The 19,121-nt window shown below is 48.1% G+C and overlaps 1 protein-coding gene across 4 annotated transcripts in view; it reads right to left on the reverse strand.

Annotated features, from left to right (window-relative positions):
* Slc39a11 (solute carrier family 39 member 11) overlaps positions 1-19,121 on the reverse strand; it is a 421,876-nt gene that overhangs the window by 399,806 nt on the left and 2,949 nt on the right. The window lies entirely within an intron of this gene.

Genomic DNA, 19,121 nt, shown 5'->3' on the forward strand with positions numbered 1-19,121 from the left:
CTGGGTTCCAAGCATGGTGGCTCAAATAACCTGTGACTCCAGTTCCAGGGGATCTGATGCCCTCTTCTGGCCTCTGTGAGCACCAGGCACACATGTGCTACAGACAAACATGCGAGCGAAACACCCAAAGGCACAAAAAAGATGGGGGAGGGGTGATGCGAGGCCCACCAAAGGAATCAGAACTGCTGCGCCGTGGCCCGGTCCACCCATTATTAAGTAGCAGGGGCCCCAGTTGTCTAAGCAGTGGAGAAGGTCCCTTGACAGTACAAGCCACCAAAGAAAGTAACATGGAGGTCTACAGGGAGCCCAGCCCAGGGGCGGGTCTACTAAATAAAGCCTTGCTAGCCCTGCACAGGGCTCCTCACAAAGTAGACACTGTAAAGGGCCAGGGCAGGGACCCCAGAGGGCAACTTCTAGAGTCCCCGGAGCAAAATCCACAATTAGCCATCACACTAGGGACAGCAGGGGCCAGTCATTCCTCATTAGTAATTCCTATGCCTTGTGGGGGTCTGGGGTAGCAGTCTTGTTCCCAGGTAAGGGAAGTCATTCATTTGAAAGCAAAAATACATAGAGTTGACCAAGAGTATGAAAGGCTGATCACTCTGTGGTCAGCCAGCATAAAGCATACCCGTCTAACAGCAATGCTTCTCCAGAAGTAAAAAAAAAAAAAAAAAAATCATTGAAGACAATTTTAAATGGGTCCCCCACAAGGACAGCATGTGTCAAAGTTTCTGTCAACTTGACACAAACCTAGACACACCTTGGAAGATTCCTCACCTGAGGAGTCACCTTCATTGGGTTGGCCTGTCAGCGTGACTTTGAGGCATTTTTCTTAATTGCAAATTGATGTCAGAGAGCCCAGCCAACTGTGAGCAGTGTTATCTCTGGGCAGGTGGTTCTGGGCTGTATAAGAAAGGTGGCTGAGCAAGCCAGGGGGAGCGAGCAGGTTAGTAAGCTTAGTCATCCGTGGCCTCTCCTGATTGGAGTGTCTGCCTCAGCCTCTTTCGTGAACTGGTGTAAGCAAATGAACCCCTCCCTCCCCAAGTTGCCTTTGGTCGTGGTGTTTATCACAGCAACAGAAGCACACTAGGAGAGCATCCTAGATACCCCGTGTAGGAGAGCATCCTAGATGCCTCATGTAGGAGAGCATCTTAGATACCCCGTGTGGGAGAGCATCTTAGATACCTCATGTAGGAGAGCATCTTAGACATCCCATGTGGGAGAGCATCCTAGATACCCTGTGTAGTAGAGCATCCTAGATACCTCATGTAGGAGAGCATCTTAGATACCCCATGTAGGAGAGTGATGTAGGTGGGTCTTCTATCTATCTGTTGCTTTCATTGATTAATTAATAAAGAAAAATGCCTGGCCTGATAGGTCAGAACATAGGTAGGCAGGGAAGACAGAACAGAATGCTGGGAGGAAGAAGGCAATGAGGCAGACACCATGGTGCCAGCCACCAGATCAGACATGCTGAATCTTTCCCAGTAAGCCACCACTTCGTGGTGGTACACAGATTATGGAGCTAGCCAATAAGAGGCTAGAACTAATGGGCCAGGCAGTGTTTGAATGAATACAGTTTCTGTGATTATTTAGGGTGTAAAGCCAGGTGGCCGGGAGTCAGGCGGCAGGAATGCAGCCCACTGTTCCTTCTACGGGAGAGCATCCTAGATACCCCGTGTTTCTTAATGTAAACCGAAAGTTAAGCACCTTGGGGAAGCTGGGACTTCAGCACTAGGAAAATGCCTGCGGCTGTGGGTCCGTCTCTCCCAGGAGGGCAGGTCTGCAAGTGTAGACCAGGCTTTTCTTGAATTCACAGAGATCCCTTTGCCTCTGACACCCAAGTGTTGGGATTACCACCACCTCCTGGCTCTTAATTACTCTTCTATTGCTGGGAGAAAACACCAAAACCAAGGCAACTTAGAGAAGGAAGAGTTTAATTGGGCTTATGGCTCTAGAGCCCATGGTGGCGGAATGAAGGCATGGTGGGTGGCAGGAATAGCTGAGAGCTCACATCTCAAACCACAAGCATGAGGCAAAGAGTGCGTTAGGATTGGGACTGGGCTTTTGAAACCTCAAGGTTCATCTCCAGTGACACACCTCTTCCAATGAGAACACACCCCCTCATCCTTCCAAACAGCTCCATCAACTAGGGAACAAGCATTCAAACATATGAGACTTGGGAGGTTGGGGGTGGAGGTTCTCAGACCAGTACAGCAGGAGACTGTGGCCTCCCTTGCCTGGCCTTGCTCCAGCCCACGTCTATAAACTAGAGCAGAGGATGCTGTAACTCCTGTCTGTGATGAGCCGCAGCCTGACCTCCAGTGTTCAAGCCTGGGATTACTCCATTAGCTGAGCTGCCTCCGCATTGCCAACAGAGCCTGGTGGGAAAGAATGAGAAGGAGCCCTGGCCTCAGGAAAGCCGTGAATGGATAGAAGCCCTGGACACCTGAGTGAAGCCACAAATGGAGAGGAGGCCTCAATGAAGACTCGCTTTGCTCAGCTTCTGCCTAAGCGCTCTTTGGCAGAGTCAGACAGTTAGCTAAAACTCTCTTCCACGCTCCTGCCCAGAGACCTGGGATGGGACAGACCACAGTATGTCTCTCCTTCCCTCTGCTCCCTCAGAAGGCCACGGTTGAGGTCTGACCGTGGAATGCCCGCCATAGGCTCACACCGGTCCCCAGCTGCTCGCGGTGTTTGGGAATGTTGGGGGATATCTACGACACAGAGCCTTACTGAGTAGTAGTGGTGCCCGCCTTTAATCCCAGCACTCAGGAGGAAGAGGCAGGCAGACCTCTGAGTTTGAGGCCAGCCTGGACTACAGAGTGAGTTCCAGGACAGTCAGCGCGCTGCACTGGGAAACCCTGTCACAAACAAATCAAACCAAAAAAAAAAAAAAAAAAAAAAAAAGAGGTGGAACCTTGCTGGAGGAAGTGGGCCGTTGGCCTTGAGATTCCATAAACCAGCCCTACTTCCTGCTCACTCTCTGCATTAACTCGGGATGCCATGTGACCAGCCCACCTCCTGTTCCTGCCACCGTGCTGTCTAGGCCATTATAGGCTGTATCTCCTCAAACTCTGACCCAGAATAAATCCTTTCTCCCTAAGGCACTTCTCACTAGGCATTAACTTTTTGCTTTCTTAGGCTCATCAACTCCAAGGTACCAGAAGGGACACCCTAACCCCTGCAAGGGGCCATGTTCCCAGCCAAAATGGCTCATTCTTAGTAAGGCAGAACAACTAAGGACACACAAAATGTGGTTTGGCACTGGCAATGTGTCCTGGGGCTGCTGAGCAGACATGGAAACTGGCTAGAAGGTTCGAGAGCTCTTGATGCTCCAGGATGTACCTATGAAAAACACCTTTTTTGTTTGTTGGTTGGTTGGTTTTGTTTTTTCAAGCTGGGGTTTCTATGTAGCTTTGGAGTCCATCCTAGAATTCGCTCTGTAGACCAGGCTGGCCTTGAACTCACAAAGATCCGCCTGTCTCTGCCTCCCAAGTGCTGGGGTTAAAGGTGTATGCTGCCACCATCCTGATGAAGGACATCTTAACGGCAGAGGAAGAACTCATGGGGGCCCCACTGCAGCAAGCCACTTTACCACGAGAGTGTGGTTGGGGAAGCTTGCTTTTCCTCAAAGAGTGCCAAGAAAACTGAGATGGTGGCTTGAACCCACAGGCTGAGACAGAAAGATCACTTGAGCCCTGGAGTTTGGGACCAGTCAGGGGGACGTGGTAAGACTACAAGGAAAAAAAGTGCTGTGGTCGAGAGAGACCCAGATACTCTTAGTAAAGGCAAAGTCTCTGAACTAGCATGCTGTCTCTCTGTCTTTGTCTCTGCCTCTTTCTCGAGTTCCTGGCTGTATCCACCCTATCCTACCTACCTTTCAAAAGTGCGTTCTCAAGCCAGGCCTGATGGTGTTCATGTGTACACCCAGCAATGAGGGTGGCAGAAGCAGAGACAAAAAAAAAAAAAAAAAATCCATTAGCTGAGGCTAGCCTGAGCTACATAATATCTGTCTTAAAATTAACAAAACATGAAAGTGTTCTCTAGAAGTAAAAATTTATGTTAAAAAAAAAAGCTCATGCTCGAGAGATGGCTCAGCAGTGAAGTGCACTGGCTGCTGTTGCAGAGGACCCGGGATCAATTCCAGCAGCCACATGGTGGCTCACAACTGTCCGTAACTATAGCCCCAGGGCATAGGATGTCCTCTTCAGGCCTACACGGGCACTGCAAGCACACGATGCACAGTCATAACATACATGCAGGCAAAACACCCACATACACACAATTAAAAAATTAATTAAAATTAACGTATTTTTAAATTTTCCCTTAATGGAGTAGAACTCCATGTCCGTCTCGCAGGGCTGGGGAGTGATTTCGAGGGTACAAGCCAAGAGACTCTGACTCCCTGTGAGCTGACGGTTCGGTGCCAGGATCCCCCTTCCTCCATCTCTTCCTCCTGTTGGTCTTTAAATGACACTGACATGGGGAGTTTAATGCAGAGCTGAGCAAGAGGAAAAGACCCTTAGCACGACAGCTAATGAAGAGTGGGCTCCCATCTGTTCCAACAGAGAAGAGGACAGGAGCCAGCTCAGCCAGCCAGTGAAGCCCCAGGAGCCAAATCACTCCGTCTGATGAGCTGCCAAAAACAAGGGACAGTTCAACTGCTCCCAAAGACTGGAAGCCTCCCTCCCTCTCAGGTCTCCAATACACTGGGAATATCCCATTATCAAAGAGCAGCAGGGGCCGGGGAGATGGCTCAGTCAGTAACGTGCCTGCGTGAAAGCGTGGAATCAAAGTTCCAATCCCCAGCGTCCGCATGAAAGCCTGAAGCTGTGATACAAGCCTACAATCCTGGTGTTGGAGAGGTGCAGACAAGAGGAGCCCACGGGATCCCATAGCTGGTCCAGCCAATTGATGAGCTATAGATTCCATGAGAGCTGCTATCTCAAAACACAAGGCAGAGGAGAGCTGGAGAGATGGCTCAGTGGCTAAGAACACTAAGAACTTCCGCAGGACCAGGGTTCAATTCCCAGTATCCACAAAGAGGCTCGTAACCATCTATGACTCCACTTGCAATAGACCTAGCACCCTCTCTGGCCTCCACAGGCACCACACACACACACACACACACACACACACACACACACACACACAGAGTCTACATAGATATATGCCAAAAGAACATTCGTACACTTAACATTGTTTAAAAAGTGAAGAGTAACATACACGACATAGCTATACCTCTAGCCTCCACACACATGCACACATACCTACATGCACATATATACACCCAACACACAGACACACAAAACAGAGCATATGAGCTCACGTTTAAAACTTGCTTACAGTGCATTGAACTCATGCTGTATGTGTTTCTCAGCATGCTTCCTCGTTTCTAATCCATCACTCTCTGGCTGTCACCAAGAAATAATGGCAGCCTTTTACAAAGGAGACTGGTCACTGTCAAAGGAGACTGAATATTCTTTTTTTTTAATTGATTTTTATTGAGCTCTACATTTTTCTCTGCCCCCCTCCCTGCCTCTCCCCTCCCCCTTCACCCCTCCCCCAAGGTCCCCATGCTCTCAATTTACTCGGTAGATTTTTGTCTTTTTCTACTTTCCATGTAGATGAGATCCATGTATGTCTCTTTCAGAGTCCTCATTGTTGTCTAGGTTCTCTGGGATTGTGATTTGTAGGCTGGTTTTCTTTGCTTTATGTTTAAAAACCACTTATGAGTGAGTACATATGATAATTGTCTTTCTGGGTCTGGGTTACCTCACTCAAAATGATGTTTTCTAGATCCATCCATTTGCCTGCAAATTTCAAGATGTTATTTTTTCTGCTGTGTAGTACTCCATTTTATGAATGTACCACATTTTCCTTATCCATTCTTTGGTCGAGGTTGTTTCCAGGTTCTGGCTATGATAAACAATGTTGCTATGAACATAGTTGAGCACATGTCTTTGTGGCACAATGGAGCATCCTTTGGATATATACCCAAAAGTGGTTTTGCTGAGTCTTTAGGTAAGTTGTTTCCTAATTTTCTGAGAAATCGCCACACTGATATCCAAAGGGGCTGTACCAGCTTGCACTCTCACCAGCAATGCAGAAGTGTTCCCTTTACCCCACATCCTCTCCAGCATAAATTGTCATCAGTATTTTTTATCTTGGCCATTCTTACAGGTGTAAGATGGAATCTCAAAGTTGTTTTGATCTGCAACTCTGATAACTAAGGATGTTGAGCATCTCTTTAAGTGTCTTTCAGCCATTTTAGTTTCTTCTGTTGAGAGTTCTATTTAGATCTGTACTTTTTTGTTGGATTATTTGATTTTTGATGACCAATTTCTTGAGTTCTTTGTATATTTTGGAGATCAGGCCTCTGTCTGATGTGGGGTTAGTGAAGATCTTTTCCTATTTTGTAGGCTGTCATTTTGTCTTGTTCACTGTGTCCTTTGCTTTACAGAAGCTTTTCAGTTTCAGGAGGTTCCATTTATTAATTGTTTTTCTTAGTGTTTATGCTATTGGGGTTATACTTAGGAAGTGGTCTCCTGTGCCAATGCATTCAAATGTACTTCCCACTTTCTCTCCTATGAGGTTCAGTGTGGCTGGCTTTACGTTGAGGTCTTTGATCCATTTGGACTTGAGTTTTGTGCATGATAGATATGGGTCTATTTTTATTTTTCTACATGTTGATATCCAGTTATGCCAGCACCATTTTTTAAATATACTTTCTTTTTTCCATTTGATTTTTTTTTTTTGCTTCTTTGTCAAAAATCAGGTGGTTGTAGGGGTGTGGATCAATATCCGGGTCTTCTATTTGGTTCCATAGGTTCTCCTGTCTGTTTTTATGCCAGTACCAAGACTGAACATTCTTATAGCACACACGGATGCTGCATAGCCTTTTCTGGGTCTTGAGAGGTGCAGACAATGTTTCGTGTCTTTTTCTGAGGCGTGAGGGTCATGCTGCCTTTGGGCTGTGATGGGGGAAGGTAACTGGTTAATTATAATAAAACAACTGCTTGGCCTCATAGCTTAGAACATAGGTGGGTGGAATAAACAGAATAGGATGCTGGGAGGAAGAGGAAGTGAGGTCAGACTCTGCCCTGCTTCCAGAGAGACCCGACAGCTCTGCTGGAGCAGAGACGCCATGCTCAGCTCTCCCGGGCAGATGCACGCAATGAAGCTCCTCCGAGTAGGCTAGAATCTTCCCGGTAAGCGCACCTTGGGGTGCTTACAAACATTACTAGAAATGGGCTAGTCCAGGTGCGAGAGTTAGCCTAGAAGAGGCTAGATAGAAATGGGTCAAGCAGTTCTTTAAATGAATACAGTTTGTGTTGTTATTTCGGGCATGAGCTAGCCAAGCGGCCGGGGTGCTGGGGACGCAGCCCCACCGCTCCTATTTCAACAGGGCTGAATGGGGTCTCCCTTCTCCTCCCATGCCCCGTGGATGCAAGATAACCCAGGGTACCCAGGGAAGTCTTTGGCAGTCCAGACTGCAGCAACAGCTTCAAGTACATAAGTGGTGGCTTCCATACATGTGTCGACAAAACTCTCCCCCAGCCATCACTAGACTTCTTTCTGTTCCTACAATATATCCTTATGATTGTCAATGCTGGTTTTCTTGCTCATCTGTCAGGTTTCAATGGAGAACCTAGAACCATCTTTCCTTCCTTCCTGTCATTGTCGGCTTCACTTGGAGAGATACACTGGCCTCCATGTTTGCTGTTAAAGTAGCTGGACAACCACTAATACCAGAAAATGAAAGGCAAACATTTCTCTTTTTTTTTTCCGGTGACTTACTTCTTAAACATTTCCCAATGTGCTGCTTATATGGCATTTTCAGAAGAAATGGCGTTCTCCACCAGACTGAAGCCTGCCCACTAGGGCTGCTATGGGCATGATCCTCTGTCCCCACTTGCCTCTGGAAATGGCTGAGCATCTTCCCGAGTGTAAGCAACCTTGCATCCCTGAGAGCCTGCACTAGAGACGGGCTTTACATAGGTACAGATGGGTATCATCACATCTTTAATTAAACACAATACAGCCCCACTGCCTTGGTCTTTACTTCTATTTTTTGTGTGTGTCGGTGTTTTGCTTGCATGTATGTATTATACCAGTGTGTGTGCCTGGTGCCCGAAGAGGCCAGAAGAGGGTATCAGATCCCCTGGAAGAAGAGTTATAGGTGGATGTGAGGGTCCTGGGAGCTGAGCCCAGGTCCCCAGGAAGAACCACAAGGGCTTCATCTCCTCCACTGTGGAATCATGCCCAGCCTAGGTCTTGTGCTAAGCCGAAAGAGAAGCACCTTTGTCTCAGGTCTGTCATTTCCTGCATCAGTCACGGGTACAATAGAAACATATGGCCCAGTAGAAACAGAGAAATGCATGCCATAAAGAAACCACGTGCAGAGGAATGGGGGGCAGTAAGGAAGTTGGCAAGGGATGGGCCTGGAGACAAGGTCAGCCAACCCTGAAGCAGAAGAGCGAAGGAGGAACGATGTCACGAGAGGCCCTGAGGAAGTGCTACAGTCTAAGGGCCATTGAAATCACAGTAGATTCCTTTGATCTCCCTTTGCTGGCTGGGCTCGATTGGCTCAGTGGGCAACTGAGACGGTGAAGCAGGGGAAAGGCACACACAGAAGGCATAGAACATCCTCTCATTTGTCTCCCGGTGCTCTGTTCGGATGGCAGGTGCACAATCTCCACCAAGAGAGGCTGGGGCTATAGCTCAGTGACAGAGAGCATTTCCCCAGCATGCCCGAAGCCTTGGGCTTGGTCCCCAGCACAGCAAACGATAAGATAACTAAACTGACAAGATCAATTACAAAGTAAATACTTCGGGAGCTAGGGAGATGGTTCAGTAGGTAAACTGCTTGCTATGCAAGCATGGGGACCTGTGTTTGGTTTCCTAGAGCCCATATAGAAGCAGGGCACCATGGGGCATGTCTGTAAGCCCAGTGCTGGGAATAGAGACAGGCAGAGATCCCACGAGCTCAACCACCTAGCCAGGTCAGGTGAATTGGTGAGCTTTGGGTTCAGCAAGAGAGACCCTGTCTCAAAAAACAGGATGGAGAACAACTGAGGAAGACACTTGACATTGACCTCTGGCTTCCCTACATGACCCCATGAGAGTGCTCACACATAGTTTTACACACGCGTATGCACCATCACCCCGCACAGATAATGATAATGAAATCAACACTCAGAGCAAGAGACAAGCACCAGTAGGCTTTCTAACATGACAGTGCTCCAGATCCTAAAGAGTGTTCCAAAAATAACCCCAGGACCTGTGGGCTCCAACAGAGATGAAGGATGGGACTTCTAGCTTCTCAAAAGGCGTTTGAAGTGGGCAGCGCCCAAGGACTCAATTCTAATCTTGCTTGTATCTATCTCCCTTGGGAAAATGGAGCTTTGGTACATGAGTGTCCAAATGCAGGAGACTGCTGCCTGCATCTGTACCAAAAGCACAGTCGAAAGGGAAGGCAAGGGGGTGGTGGGATGGTTCAGTGGGCAAAGCGCTTTCTGTGCAAGGGGATGACTTGAGTGTAATCCCTGGGACCCATGCTAAAATGGAAGGAAAGAAGCAACTCCACAAGGTTGCTGTGGGATAATGCTCTTCTACACTGGAAAGATTTATTACTTGTATTGGTCTAATAAAATGATGATTGGCAAGTAGCCAGGGCAGGAAGTATAGGTGCAGCGACCAGACTAGGAGAATTCTGGGAAGAGGAAAGGCAGAGACACAGTCACAAGCCAGACACAGAGGATGCAAGATGAGAATACCTTACTGAGAAAAGATACCAAGTCACATGGCTAAACATTAGTAAAAATTATGGGTTAATAAGTTGCAAAAGCTAGTTAGTAAAAACCATGAGCTGATGTGAGAGGTCCTGTCTATGTGTTGCTTTTATTGGTTAATGAATAAAGAAACTGCCTTGGCCCTATTGACAGAACTTAGGTAGGCAGGGAAAACTAAACTGAATGCTGGGAGAAAGAATGGCAGAGTCAGAGAGAAGCCATGTAGACCCGCTGGAGCCGGACAAAACTTTACCTGGTAAGCCACAGCCACATGGCAATACACAGATTACTAGAAATGGGTGAAATTCAGATGTAAGAGTTGGCCAATAAGAAGCTAAAGCTAATGGGCTAAGCAGTGATTTCATTAATACAGTAACTGTGTGGTTATATCAGGATTAAGTGGCCAGGAACCAATGAGCGGCCTCCTCCTTACTACCCTGAGCAATAGGCCAAACCCTTTATAATTAATATAAGCCTCTGTGTCTTTATTTGGAATTGAACAGCTGTGGGACCCAGCAGGACAGAAATGTCCACCTACACAAGGTCATCCTCTGACCTCCAATTGCACACCATGTCAGTTTGCATAAACACAATATAATTGATTTTTTTATTTCATGTATATAAGTGTTTGTCTGCATATACACATGTACACCATGTGCATGCCTGGTGCCTGAGGGGGTCAGAAGGGGCATCAGCTCCCCTGAAACTGTAATTATAGACAGTTGTGAGCTGCTATGTGGGTGCTGAGAAACAAGCTCTGTGTTCTTAACCACTGAGCCATCTCTCGAGCCCCAATTAATAATTTTGTTTAAACACCCAGGCTCTTCCATGATTCAGTCAAATGGTTGTGTTTTCCTCAATGTTCAGTTTATAGAAGACCCTCCTGCAGTGGACCTGAGTGTCTTTCTCAGTGTCCCCACGGCCATGACAGCGGATGGGACACATGGCTGCAGGAACAGGAGGCTGAGGGCTCACATCTTGAACCCCAAACACAAAGTAGAGAGACACATGGGAAAGGACACGAGGCTTTGAAACCTCAAAATCTACCCCCAGTGACATACACACTCCAACAAGGCCACACCTCATAAACCTCCCCAAACAGTGCCACTGACTGGGGACCAAATGTTCAAATGCCTGAGACCAAGGCTGACTTTTATCACTCAAATCACTATACGCAGTGTAGCTGTTGTGGAGTATGCATCTGTAAACAGACTAGGCCCAGAAACTTCCAGATGAGAGATCAGAGGGCTCCCATGCAGCAGTGTCTGCATAATTCCATACACAACATTCAAAAGTGCAAAGATGGGGCTGGAGAGATGGCTCAGAGGTTAAGAACACTGACTGCTCTTCCAGACGTCCTGAGTTCAATTCCCAGCAACCACATGGTGGCTCACAGTAGTTTAATGAGATCTGGTGCCCTCTTCTGGCATGCAGGCAGACATAGAAGGAATGTTGTATACGTAATAAATAAATAAATTTTTAAAAAAGAAAGTGCAAAGATGTCTCACACTTTGGCATGAAGACACCAGTGTTGGATTTGAATATAAATGAACTCACGTTAATGCAAACCTAATCAAAATGAGGAGGACAGAGGCCCTAGTAGACAGCTACAGCTATTTTCTGCTAGGTGGGCATGGTGTGCCTGCCAGCTTGCCTTCTGAATAATTATATTTAAGCCCGTTGTTAGTGCTGCCGTCAGCTTCGGTCCGAGAGGCTTTCTTCTTCAGTGAGTGGCAGTTGCTGCAGAGGCTCACAACGGGTCTCACCACTGACTAACTACCGCAGGCTCACCCTTCAACATGTCTCTATACCACCACTTCCAAGGCTCAAAGAATGTCACGGAAGACCAGAGGGAAGAATGTAAGAGCCCGATGAAGAGGTGGAGAGACAGGAAACAGCGTCTTCCAAGCATGGCATGGCCGACATGCTCCTGAACTCATGGCAGCCATGATTACCACCACATAAGAAACTGGGCACAAGATTGGTTCCATCATCATTCTGTGGGGATGTTGAAGGAAGAAGGGGTCCCTGAGGACCTAAGCGGTTGGCAGTTGCTGGGGAAAGAAGAGACGTTTTCCTCAGTGGTGTAGCCACTGGTAAGTTGTCCATGCTCCTGAGAGAGCAACCATAATTAAACTCACTGGGTCACTGAACCAAAGACCTGAAAGTAGATGGTTGGGGATGTTGAAATAGAAGCGGCGGGGCTGCGTCCCCGGCACCCGGCCGCCCGCATGGCTAGGTTATGCCCCGAAATAATTACACGGAAACTGTATTCTTTCAAACACTGCCTGGCCCGGCTAGTTCCAGCTTCTTATTGGCTAGCTCTTACATATTGTTCTAACCCATTTCTAATATTCTGCATAGCCCACGAGCTGGCTTACCAGGGAAGATCTTAACCTGCATCTCTATGGTGTGGGAGCATTATGGCGACTCTCTCACTCAGCTTCTTTTACCCAGCATTCTCCTCTGTCTACTCCGCCTACCTAATTTTCTGTCCTATGAGGGCCGAGGCAGTTTCTTTATTATTAACCAATGAAATCAACAGATAAGATACAAGACCCACCTCCATCATGGGGAGACTAACTGGGAAAGGGAAGGGATCAATGGAGAAGGGGGAGACGGTAATGGAAGACGAATATGATCAAAGGGGATTATTGACATGTATGAAAATGGCATAATAAAGCCCATCCATGTATATCATTATGGGGTGATTAAAAAATTTTAAAATAAACAATGTTCATAAAAACAGTATAAATGAACTCAATATGAATTGTCTCTCTCCTTTAGAGTGAGATGCAACGTGATTATATCTCATAGATATATTTTTAGCATGCCAAGAATTTACTTACTGACGAAGTTAAATTACTCATGGATTCTACAAACACTCTGTGTCAATTATATGCCCGAGGCTGTTCTAGAAGCTGGGGATTCAGGGAGACAAAAGACAGTGCAGTTCTCTGCTCCAAGTGTAGTATGAGACACTTGATCCAAAATATACAAATCAACCTATGAGATGGCTCAGTGCGTGGAGTGCTTGTTCCCAAGCTGAGAACCGGAGTTCGATCCCTGGACCCCACAAGGTGGAAGGAGAGAACCAACTCCCCAGCTCCTGCAAGTTGTCCTGTGACTTCCACCTGCACCGCCCCCCGTGTGGTGTGTGTGTGTGTAAAATACACAGATAAATGACCTTGCAATTTCAGTACAGTAGCAAATGCTGTGATGGAAATACATAGGCAATAAAGCGTGGGGGCTGCGGCACCAGTTCCAGAGGGCAGCCAGGTGACTTTCACATCAGCTCTGCTACTTCCTCAATGACTGGGAGCAAATCGGAAGCCTCCCTGCCCCAATTTCCTCCTCCATAAAGATAAGAACCAGGATCCTGCTCTGGAGCATCGTCAGATATGAGAGAACGGAGTAAGGTTGCTCGCACCGTGACGTTTGGTCAACGTGAGCCTTTGTTATTTCACCTGCACTGGTCCAGGTTGGCTCCCCAGCCTAGGACGACCTGGCGAGAGAAACAGCAAGACAGCCTTCCTTCCTAAGAACCAAAGACCAGGGAGGCTGCGGGTGATGGAGGGAAGGAGAAGTGAGGCTGCGCAGGGGCTTTGAAGGTCTTCACCAGCCAGCCCTGACCGAAAAGAAAGGATGGCCAGCTTCCATGCAGGAGGTATTCAAGGGTTTAACTATTCAAATAAGCGTACAGAAAGGATCTGGCTGGCTTTTGCATCGAGAAGCAGGAACTCAAGCGGGGCACGGAGTAGAAACCTGAGGAATTGCCAGGTAATTCGAGTTTCACTGAGAAGCTGGTGGCTTGACTCACAGTGGAGAAAGTGGAGCCGAAAAGAACAGGGGTCGTCACACAGGGGTCATTGAGCCAGGGCTCTCTGCTTGGTTTGGTATACAGGCCCTACCTACTGGAACATGGCCACTCCCAGGCAAGCATCTACTGTCTACTGTTAGTCTTTATGTGGTTGTGGCTGTGCCACAGAGACCATGGGAGCTGCTAAACCCTTGTATCAATCCCCAGCATCACATAAAATAGGTGTGGTGGTGTGTGCCTGTAAGTCTAGTGCACAGAAGCAAAGCCAAGAGAATCAGAAGTCCAGGGTCATCCTTGGCTACAAAGGAAGTTTGTGGCCAGCCTGGGCTACATGAGACTTAGTGGTAGGCCTCTAAGGCCATTCCTGATGGTTCTCTTCTTCTCTTTTAGTGCTGGGGAATAGAGCTGGGTGGAAGAGAGAAGAGGACAAGCTAAAGCAGGAGCTCAGTGCTGGAGCACCCAGCACACCACGAGGCCCCATGGCAGGAGCCGTGCACAGCCAGCATGAAGCATGGACCGTGGTCCTCACAATTGCCCTTTACAGTCAGAGTGCTGAGGACCTGGGGAGCCCAGACACGCAGTCTCCTTCACCAGAGGAGATGCGTACCTAACTCCTAGTGGAAAGGTAATCCCTCAGGTATCTGCAAACGGCCAAGTCAAACACCCACCCCTTCTACCACAAATGTCACCTCCAGCAGACACAGGCCGATAAATGCCGCCATAAAGATAAGATGTCAAGACAGCCAGCATTAATCCTATCGGCATCTCGGGCCAAGAGCAAACACCAATTATCTGAATCCCACTGGGCAAGCGTATAGGATTCAGCCTTCTATGCAACCCCTCCCTGGCTTTTATTGACACGGTCTAGTCTCCGCTTCCTCAAATGCCACCTCCCCCACTTTCCTTTTTCCCCTTCTTCTTGCTCTCTCCCTTAGCCAGAGCTAAATTTCTGATTTCCACTTCAAGTAAGTCTGTCACTCTCCCTGACTATCCTCTGTGTGAGCGTATCCGAGATGTGAATACCACTCCCTCCAGGGCAAGGGCGCACACCAAGCTCACAGGCTCGCCTTTCAGGTCTGTGTATGCACGCAGGAATACAGCCATGTCACATCTAAGGGGAGGTTTGAGACAGGAGTTGGAGCAGGATCTGGGTGAGACCAGTCTTGTATGGATGTCTAGAAACCATTCAGCAACGCATGGTTAAAAGTCCTTCATGCCTTTTCCTATGCATCCTTTGTGTAGACACCTTGTCGTTATACAATCTAAAAGCATGGAATATTTTCTAAGTATCGTCTGGGTTGTTTTGCACAAGACTAAAAGTATGGGACCCTTTCCCAGGCACCAGACTGTCCCAAGGAAGATGCACGGTATCTGTAAATGTGTTAGGAACTTGTGTTCATGTAGCAAAATGCCTGAAGCCGTCAACTTAAATAAAGAAAGGGGCTGCTTTTTCCCAGTTTGAGTGATTGGTTGACCCCTTGCTTCAGGTTTGCAGTGAGTCAGCCCATCACAGGGGGAGCACTCAGCAGAAAGTGAAGACGCTCACCTCATGACCAGAAAGCAAAGAGCAAGCAAGGAGAAGGCAAAGGTCACACAGTCCCCTTCAAGGGCATACTCTCAATGACCTGACCTCACACGAGACCCTACCTCTTAAAGATTCCACACATCCCCAAAGCACCACCCGATGGACCAAACCTCTAGCCTGTGGACCTGTGGCAGATGCTCAATATCCAAAGTACAGCAAGATTCTTCTGTTTTAAGCATTATTCAAGCTAGTTTTCTGTATTTCTATTAAAAAGTAAGAAGGATGAGGAGCTGGAGAGATGGTACAGCAATGAAGAGCCCTGGCTGCTCTTCCAGAACTCCTGAATTCTGTTCCCAGAACCTATATGGTGGCTTACAACTCTCCATAGTGCCACTCCCAGGGGTTCTGATGCCCTCTTCTGGTCCCCACGGGCATTGCATGCACACAGTACACATAAATGCAGACAAAACACCCATATGCATAGAATAAAAATAAGTTGATTTCAGTTGGGCATGGTGGTGCATGCCTTTAATCCCAGCACTTGGGAAGCTGAGGCAGGTGAATCTCTGAGTTCAAGGCCAGCCTGGTCTACAGATTGAGTTCTAGGACAGCCAGGGCTACACAGACAATCCCCGTCCTGGAAAAAAAAAAAATGAGTTCTGTGTTTTTGTTTGAAGTAAGCAAGGGCCAAGCATTGCGGTGGCACATGCCTACAGACCCAAGCATTCGCAAGGCTGAGGCAAGAATATAAGAGTATCTCAAATTCAAAGTCAGCCCACAGCTACATAGAGAAACCCTGTCTTCCTCCCCCACACACCCAAAACACAAGAGCAAAACCACAGGCATGATGACTCAGAACGGTAACCCTAGCCCTCAGCAGGCTAACACAGGAGTACTGCCACGGATTCAGGACTAGCTCAGGCTCCACGCTGAGGTCCAGGCTAGCCTGAGAGGAAGAGCAAGAGCCTGTCTCACACAAGCAAGACAGGCCAAGGACAAATCTTTCCCCTCAGTGTTCTCAGTGACACAAGGGTACACACTGACAGGCCTTGAGAAAGAGTAGCTCATTATGTCCCTAACTTGGAAAGGCAGCCCTCCTGCTAACGTCCCGATACTTGGCCAGCAGGCATGGCTGCACCATGCTCCCCGGCCTGTCAACCTAACTGCAGAGATTCCCCCTGCAGTGAATGTTGGTCAGTGCTGTCTGGGCCATCTTGATATTCTGAAACCTTTTTAAAGCTAATCAGGAGACTCAGTAAAAAGATCCGGGACTCCAAAAACAAATGTACCCGTTTGCTTTTCTGTTGTTGTGATAAAATATTCTGGCCAAAAGCAACTTGGGGAATTATTTCACCGGATACCTTCTAGGTCACAGTTCATCACTGATGGAAGGAATGATAGGTCAGGAATTCAAGGCAGGAACCTGGAGGCAGAGACCATGAAAGAGTACTGCTTACTGGCTTGCTTACCTTATAGAGCCCAAGCCCACCTGCCCAGGGATGGCCTTACTCACAGTAGCTGGGCCTCCCTACATCAGTTAGCGACATTTTTAAATGCCTCACAGACACGCCCACAAGCCAATCTGATCAAGGCACTTCTTCGACTGAGGTTCCCTCTTCCAGGGTGACTCTAGGTTTGTGTCCAGTTGACACCATGGCAACAGGCTTGGCCACCGAGCAGCTTGGTGACCTCAGGCGGTTACTTAGTCCTCCAGAACCTTAGTTATCTGTGATGCCACCTCTGTATAGGATCCTTATGAGAAGCAGAGATGACATATGCGGACAGTATATGGTGCTCTGAATGGCAGCGAGGACTGCGGAAGCATGCCTGTTTGATTCCAGGGACTTGGGTGGAGCCTAACAGAACTGGTCAAACACTGGCTGCTTGAAGTGCTACAGCTTAAAGTTTGAGCTAAAAGGAAGACTGATACCGGAAGTCACACTCAAGGTGCTGGAGAGATGGCCCAGTGGTTAAGAGTGCTCGCTGCTCTTGCAGAAGACCTGAATTTGGTTCCCAGCTCACAAGCACCTGTGACTCCAGCTCCAGGGGATATGACACCCTTTTTCGGCCTCTGCAGATACTGTACAAACATACACAGGTACACACACCCATAGCTGTTTCAAAGATTAAATTAAAATCAAAGCCACATTCAACACATCCCTGCATCCAATCATAAACTGAAACTAAAACTCTATCAGTACCCTTGTACTTCCTACTAGCTTAAGTGACCTCTGTCCCCAACATCCCCAGCACAGTGCCTGCTCTAGCTGCTTGGGCTGCACTCTTTGCCCAGTTGCTGGTTTTCATAGTTCTAGCTGATAGGCGGAAAACATCAGGAAAGGAGGGAGGCTGCTCCACGAATTCAGGGGTAAAGACTGGAGGCTTGGAAAGCAGGGCCAAAGGCACATGTTCCCAAGGCCCAGGGAGCTTTTCCAGTGCCCAGGCTGAGAAGATATCTGGGAAGAGCCCTGAGCAGGAAGAGGGGCAACAGTGGCATCTTCAGGCCTGTCTGGCGAACTCAGCCAAGGAAACGGCACCAAGGCCGGGAAAGCGAACCCCGATCTCAAAACGCGCTTAGCAGTGGAGCTTCTCACACAGAGAGCCCCAAGTCCCACACTAACTGGTCTGTAGCCAGTCCCGACCCCCTCATTGCGGAGAAGGCTTTAGCAACTCTTTTGGAGTTGGAAGCTTGAGGAACGAGTATTAGGTTCCAGGACAAGCCACAGCCCACGGTTCTGATTTTCAGAGAAACTGGATGCATCAATAAGACATCAAGCAGCTTGCATAACTGCTGGGAAGGATGGGCAAATAAGTCGAGGAGGCAGGCGCAAAAGGGGGGGGAGCATTCCCAATCCAAAGCAGGCCACAGGGTGATGGGGGCGGGGCATAGCCTGAGGACACGCGCCACCAGCACCAGCCCTAGGGAGCTATGGCTGCAGTCTTGTCCCTGCCACCCCTCATAAGATGCTGCAAGCGACACCTATGCCTCCACCAAGATGAAACCCCCGCACTCTGGCAGCACGAAGCCTCCAAATCCCCAGTTAATTTTGTCTTTTGAACCGGTCCCAGTTCCCATGCAGGCGCATAGGTACAAGGAGTCCTGGGGAAAGGTCTTGCCAGACAGAGCCGCACTTGCCGAACACAGGAAACAGATTCTCAGGCTCAGAAGCAAACCGCCTGCAGCTTGCAGAGTGAGATCGTAGGAAGGACTGCACATCGCAGCTACGCCACCAGGGGGCGCGCTGTACTGGGAACACTGATGGAGAAGGAACTCTAGAGCCAAGAGGCTTATGATTACTGAGATAACACCCCTCCCCAAAGTAAATAAAATTCTTCCTGAGATAACACCTCTCCCCAAGGTAAATAAAATTCCCTGTGTATCGGGCAGGAACACTGTCATAATAAAGCACTTATTTAGATATCAATCTATTGCTGTGACATTTGTCTCAAAATAGTGACGGTGGAAAATGGGAGCGAAAACCCAGAGGCTGCGACACAGTACTGCTGAATACATAATACTGTTCTCTCTGCTTTAACGTAGGTAGGGATTCTCAACAGCAAACTTTTCCAAAACGAAGGGAAGCAGACCAGAATGTCCAGGATTTCTCACTGGGTCAATCGTAAGGTGTCCTATCCTCAGGCATCATGGACTCCCCACCGGTCTCCATCACAGGAGGACTGCAACAGGGGAAACCTGCTTTGTGGCTACTAAACAGTAATTAAAGTAAAATGGAAGATCCAAAGAACTAATCCGCAATAAAGCAAATGTACGTGGTGCTCTTTCCGATCCACAAACACAGGCTCAAACTAGTCTTCCTACAAAGCTGCATTTGACCAACGTTCTTGAAATAACGAAGGAGCTGGGGCTACTGCACCCAGACGCCAGGCCACCCAGGAAGCTACACCTTGACGTTGTTCACTGGGTCGACCACAGCTGTCACGCTGATCTCCAGCTGTCGAGGCCGGAGGATTAGGAAAG

The sequence above is a fragment of the Alexandromys fortis genome, unplaced genomic scaffold, assembly GCF_014885135.2.
Source record: "Alexandromys fortis isolate MF-2015 unplaced genomic scaffold, M_Fortis_MF-2015_v1.1 scaffold_39, whole genome shotgun sequence".
NCBI lineage: Eukaryota > Metazoa > Chordata > Mammalia > Rodentia > Cricetidae > Alexandromys > Alexandromys fortis.